The sequence below is a fragment of the Dasypus novemcinctus genome, chromosome 13 (genome assembly GCF_030445035.2).
Source record: "Dasypus novemcinctus isolate mDasNov1 chromosome 13, mDasNov1.1.hap2, whole genome shotgun sequence".
NCBI lineage: Eukaryota > Metazoa > Chordata > Mammalia > Cingulata > Dasypodidae > Dasypus > Dasypus novemcinctus.
In genome coordinates this window covers 97120230-97127131 of record NC_080685.1, presented here as the reverse complement: position 1 = coordinate 97127131, position 6902 = coordinate 97120230, and the positions used below count along the sequence as shown (strand labels likewise).

Below are 6902 nucleotides of genomic sequence, written 5' to 3'. Positions count from 1 at the left end.
TCCATAAAGGGATAAAAACGAACTTGAAACAGAAGGGGGTAGAGATTCTTTTCCCACTGTATTCTGCTCAAGGTATTTCCCCCAAAATACATTGAGAACATTGGTGCAAAGGAAAGAAAAAAGAAAAGAGACCTCAAGAACAGCATGGTTGAGAACAAGCAGAAAAGAAAGACTGTAGCTTGCTCCCAGGGACTGGAGAAAATTAAAAAGGAAAGGTTGGAATCCATCAATGTTCTATTAGTCATCTTCTCCTTAATTCTTTTCGCTTTTCTCTCCCTAATAATCTTCGTCTTCTTCCCCTTCATTCTTACCCAGTCTTCATTGATATCGTCCAATCCCCCCACCTTCTTCATCATCTTCTTCTTTGCCTTCCCCTTCTGCATCATCCATATCAGGAACCACACAGTACTGCAATGGACTTGACCAAATATCATCTCTGATGGCCTCTCCTAACTCACTGGCCCCTGCCCTGGAGTGGTCAGACCACCAGGTAGAGGAGCTCTCTGGTTCTTCAGGCTGCCGCTTCCTGCTGGCTTTGTTGTGTTTGACTTGAACGTTTCCTCAAGTCATTTCTAGATTTCCATCTGATTTTAGTGGGCTGTGAGGATGATCACCACTCTCATTCAGATGAAATTCTGCAGAGAACATATTTTTGAAGTAAGGATTTTCATCAAAATAAAAATCTATTCTGTAACCTGATTTCATGTCTTGAAAACCCGTCACATCAACTCTGGTCCAATAACACAGTGCTTTTTCATCCTCCTTACCAAGCGGTGCCAATACTTGTGGGTGGTTAACTGTTGGTACCCTAAAATTTGGGATTTTGGCCATCAATTCTGACTCTTCTGGAAGAATGGTTGGTGGATTTTAGCATATTTCTGTTCTGCTTTTAAAATCTCCTCACTGATTGCATCCAGCATCCATGTGGAATCTGAGCCTCCTCTTGACATAGAGGTGCAATGGACACAACCAATCCAATGTCCACATAGAAGAGGTGGCATTGGATTGGGAAAAGTGGACATGGTGGACGATGGGTATGGGGAAAGGCAGGAAGAGATGAGAGGTGGAGGCGTCTTTGGGACATGGAGCTGCCCTGGATGGTGCCTCAGAGGTAATCACCGGACATTGTAAATCCTCACAGGGCCCACTGGATGGAATGGAGGAGAGTATGGGCCATGATGTGGACCATTGTCTATGAGGTGCAGAGGTGCCCAAAGATGTACTTACCAAATCCAATGGATGTGTCATGATGATGGGAACGAGTGTTGTTGGGGGGGGGGAGAGGGGGGGGGTGGGGGAGTGGGGTTGAATGGGACCTCACATATATATATATTTTTAATGTAATATTATTACAAAGTCAATAAAAAAATAAATAAAAAAAAAATAAAATCTCCTCACTGGCTTTTTCATTAAGACTGTTTCATTTTGTACTTCATCAGTAGGTTCCATTGCTTCCTGATGTTTTTTTTCTCCTTTCAGCAAGTCCAGAGCAGCCTATGTCTCCTCTGGCCTGGGGGCAGGAAGCAGCTTTGCTTTCTTTGTATGAGGCAGGAGCGAAGACTGGTATTTGGGGACCCTGCTGTTAGGAAAGTCCAGTAACCACAGCCAAAGAGAAGTTCGCCTGGTAGAAGCTCAGAATTCAGGGACAGCATCTTAATTTATATTCTCAGGATTGTGTACAATGCCTGGTGCAGAGAAGATCCTCAATATTTGCTTAATGAATGAATACTGCAGTTAGAAATAAAGAACATTTTCTAGAAGAATTGTTTTAAATTCTGGAATTGTTTCTGAAAGGAGATTATGGAATCTTCCTGTCTTTGAAAATAATATAGACTCTTATCTGTGAGAATTTATATTTGAATGTACATACAACCTTCTAAAAAGAGGCAGATGATGTAAACTGTTTTGCTAAATTTCTTCCTCATATGATTTTGTAATGATTTATTTGGCTAAACAAACAAATAAAACTAGACAGTGAAGAGTTTGAATTTTACTTCTTAATTCTGCCCCGATACACAGTATCCTTTCCTAACTCATTCACTTCTTTTCCCTCAGCTTCACAAATTATAAAATAGAATTCACAGATTAAGTTACTCTTTTTAAAAAGTTTTCAAAAATGTATTTGTTAAAAATCAGCCTATAGGGAACTCTAGCATCCATATTATGAGGTAATCTGAAGATTTGGGGATACCATTAGATGTGTCAACTTTTGAGATGGAAACAAGAAACCAATATTGAACTGATTTGTTGAAATAATCCTAGAAAGTAACATTAAATGTCTCATAAACATGTTGGTCATGAGAATATGAAATTGGAGATAGTGGGCCAAATATAATATGTAGAATAATCTATAAACTTGGTCCTTAAAAATTAATGACAGGGAAGTGGATTTGGCTCAACTGATAAAGCGTTCGCCTATCACATGTGAGGTCCAGGGTTCAAATCTCGGGCCTCCTGACCCGTTTGGAGCTGGCCCGTGCGCAGTGCTGATGCGCGCAAGGAGTGCTGTGCCGCGCAGGGGTGTCCCCCTGTGTAGGGAACCCCAGGCGCAAGGAGTGCGCCCTGCAAGGAGAGCTACCCTGTGCAAAGAAAGCACAGCCTGCCCAGGAGTGGCACCACACACACAGAGAGCTGACGCAGCAAGATGATGCAACAAAAAGAGACACAGATTCCTGGTGCCTCTGACAAGAACACACACAGCAAATGGATACAGAGAGCAGACAATAAAGAGAAAAACAAATAAATAAAGAAATAGAGAAATAAAGAAAAAAACAAATCTTTTTTTTTTTAAAAAGAAATTAATGGCAAACACTCAGTTGCTGGCATTTACTAAGTATTCAAATGCTGATTATTATTATTAAATATATTGTTTAGAAATCAAATCAAGGAGCTTCTCCAAAACTTTGAGAAGAGCTGGCGCCCTAAATCTATTCATTGGTCCCTCGTTTAGATAGAAATATTCCTAGATTGGAGATAACAATGCAGAGAAACAAATTCATTGAAGAATTTCCAGTTGCTGGGATATAAATAGGACTGTAAAAAAAAAAAGTAACTGTTGAAACAACAAGTTTCAACAAGCAAGCAAGATGGTGGCAGAATAAGATGCTCCTAGAAGCAGTTCATGCTACCCGCAGTTAGTAATCACCCAGAGCTATCTAAAGCACCCATTTTGGGGGCTCCAGGAGACCAGTAGAGCACCCTACAATATCCTTGAAAGAAAACATGGAGGAGACTTCCCATCTGCAGAGAAGATTTGTGAGTAGAACACTCCTTGCTGCAGAGGCTGGTGCCCATCCTCCCCTGGAGGCACAAGCCACCTCAGGAGCTATTCCATGGCTGGAATTGGAAGCTCCATTTCCCAAAAATGGGGGAGGAAGAGACGGCTGTGCACCAACTTCAGCTACTGATTAATAAATTTGACTGGCTAAAGTATAATCCTAAGATCAGCTGAAGTTTGAACCTGTCAGAAAGAGGCCAGTAGCCGCCATTTTAACTCAACACCCCCACATCCCACACACGAGGGGAAGCCCAGCTGACTGGAAATCACAGTGACGGTTGAGAATGGCTTCTTTCCGCCCAGATAAGCCTGCAGCATAGGCTTCAGTCCTACCTCTGACAGGGAGGAAGCTGGCACCAGCCTCTCTAGGTAACTGCAGGTACATTTGATTGGTACAGACTGAATAGTCAGATACCTGGGGCTCCATCCCTGCACCCCAAGAAGATAGAACAGGAGATGTGTTTCCTCAGCCTCTCAGGGCAACTGCAGGCACTTTCAGGCAACACAAACTAGTTTGCTGAGCACTTTCAATTCCATCTTCACCCCTCCAATTTCATAGGATAGGAGGGGGTTGGGGTTTCTTCAGTCTCTTTGGGAAACTGTAGGTGGTTTCAGTCCACACAGTCTGGATACTGCACCTGTAGCTCCATCCCTGCCCCCCCAAGAGGTTAAGTGGGGAACTGTGTTTCCTCAGCCTTCCTGGGCAACAGCAGGCACTCTTCATCTGCATGCCCTGGACTGGTGGGTAGCTATGGATCCACCCCACCCCCAATAGGATAGGAGGGGACTTGTGTTTCCTCAGCCTCTCAACACAATAGTAGGCAGTCTTGACCTACAAGCACTAACTATTGGACACCTGTGAATCCACCCCTCCCCAACAGGAGGGGGCTGGTGCTTCCTCAGCCTCTCTGGGCAACAACAGGAATTTTTGGCCTACACAGATTGAACTGTTGGGCATAGGTGGTTCCATTCCTAAAGGGCAGAGGAGACAGTACTCCTTCAGCCTCTCAGGATGACTGCAGGCACATTTGGCCCACATGGATTAGATTGCTGGGTCATCCAGAGGATACATCCACACCCCCAGCAGGGGGAGGGGGCCAGTGCTAAGTCAGTCTGCCTGGCCAACTGCAGTCATTTTGGACTTGCTTGACATAGATTTCTGCCCACACTTATAGCTCCATTCCCAACCAGGCAGGGAAGGAAGGGGCTTGAAGCTTCATCAGTCTCTTTGGGCAACTACAGATGGTCTTGGCCTGCCTGACTTGGATTATTACACAAGGGTGGCCATGTCCCTACCCCTGATGAAGGATAAAGGTGAGAGAAGATTCATCTGCCCCTGGGGCAACAAAGGCAGCTTCAACCTCCACAGCTTACAGCACCAACTCATCCGTGGCTCTTACTCTACAGCCAGCAAGGGAGAAAGAGCAAGAAAGACTTAAACTAAAAATAGAAACTACACTCAGAATAAATACACCTAATAAGCGATAGGAGAAGACATCAACAAAAAATTACAATCCATTCCAAGAAACAGGAAGACATAGCCCAAAAGAACAAGATAAGCATCCGGATGACATAAAGGAGTTGAGAAAACAAATGATTGATGTTCAAACAAATCTCTTAATAAATTCATTGCAATGGCTAAAGAGCTTAAGGATATTAAGAAGATACTTGGTGAGCACAACAAAGAATTTGAAAGCATACATAGAAAAATAGATCTTATAGGAATGAAAGGTGCAAGAAATGAAATTAAAAATACACTGGGGTCACACAACAGCAGATTTGAGCAGGCAGAAGAAAGGATCATGAGCTTGAAGACATGGCCTTCAAAAGTAAACATACAATAAAACAGATAAAAAAAAAAAAGAATGGAAAAAAAATGAACAAGGTCTCAGGGAAATAAATGACAGCAAGAGACATGCAAATATACTAGTTATGGGTATCCCAGAAGGAGAAGAGAAGGGAAGAGGGGCAGAAGGAATATTTGAAGAAATAATGGTAGAAAATTTCCCAACCCTTTTGAAGGACATAGATATCCCTGTCCAAGAAGCACAATGTACTCCCATCCAAATAAATCTGAATAGACCAACCCCGAGACACATACTAATCAGAAAGTCAAATGCCAAAGACAAAGAGTTCTGAGAGCAGCAAGAGAAAAGCAATGCTTAACATATAAGGGATATCCAATAAGATTAAGTGCCAATTTCTTATCAGAAACCATGGAGGACATGGGAGGTCCTGGATTCGGTTCCCAATGCCTCCAAAAAGAAGACAAGCAGACACAGCACACAATGAACAGACACAGAGAGCAGACAGGAAATGCAAACAAGTGGGGGATAAATAAATAAATCTTAAAAAAAAAAGAAACCATGGAAGCAAGAAGGAAGTGGTATGATATATTTAAGATACTGCAAGAGAAACTTCCAGCCAAGAATCTTATATCCGGCAAGATTGTGTTTCAAAAATGAGGATGAGTTTAGAATATTCACAGATAAACAGAAACTGAGAGAGTTTATAACAAAGAGACTGACTTTGCAGTAAATACTAAAGGGTATGCTATAGCCTGAAAGGAAGAGGCAGGGGAGAGAGGCTTGGAAGAGAGTTTAGAAATGAAGATTATATCAGTAAAAGAAGCTAAAAGTGTCAAAAGAATGCGACGGTTTGCTTGGTCAGTAGAGGTGGGGTCTGGCTGCGGACGAGGGGTCGGTCCAGCTCAGGACAAGGGGTCGGTCCCGCTTGGGACGAGGGATCAGTCCCGCTTGGGACGAGGGGTCGGTCCGGCAGCAGACGAGGGGTTGGTCTCACAGGGGTTGCGCGGTTTGGCTGACGGGGTCGCCCGGAGAAGCAGGCGACGAACTGGGGACAAGGGAGGCCAGGCCCTTGTCAGGGCTCTCAGGACTGGAGGGCGCACGGCAGAAGAACTACCACGGAGACAAGGTAAACAAGCAAGTCCACTTTATTGAGGGAGAGGCAACAGTTTCATAGGGGCTGGGGAAGGCTGATTGGTCGAAGCCACGCCCTGTTCTGATTGGTTGCCAGTGAAAGGTCAGTGGGCGGTACTGGATGGGGGAGGGGTGGTGGTTAGGGATTGGCTGTCGCTGTTGCTGGGGGAAGTGGCAGGGTTTAGTGATTGGTGGCTGCTGTTGCTGGGGTAGAGGGCAGACTGGAGTTTCCCGCCCAAGCCTGGCTGTTGCTGCTGTTGGGGGGAGGGAAAAGGGCAGACTGGATTTTTCCACCCACGCCTGGCTGTTGCTGCTGTCGGGGGAGGGGAAAAGGGCAGACCGGAATTTTCCGCCCTGCGCCTGCACAGGGAGGAAGAAGAAGAAGGGTGCCGCCCCACAAGGCATCGTGTGGCGCCATCCGGGAGGAGGGGCGGCCGCGGAAGCATGGCTGCCGAGAAGGGGAGACCCGAGGGCACTCTGCACCCATGCCGAGCTTCCTTCAGGGGTGGCGGTGGGCCTGACCAACCACCCTATTATGGGGGCAGCAGAATTAGGCCTACCACGGTCGCTCCCCCGCCAGGCCAGCAAACCACACTTCAGCCCGAGGGGTGACCGCAAAAGAATGGTGAAAATAAAATAATACAAATTAAAAACCAAAGGTCAAAATAGGTGAGATAAGAACTGCC

The 6902-nt window shown here is 45.0% G+C and overlaps 1 pseudogene; it reads right to left on the bottom strand.

The window, feature by feature from the left end:
• Positions 1-237: 237 nt before the first annotated feature.
• Positions 238-3704, bottom strand: LOC131280817 (protein SET-like; annotated as a pseudogene).
• Between the last annotated feature and the right edge of the window lie 3198 nt (positions 3705-6902).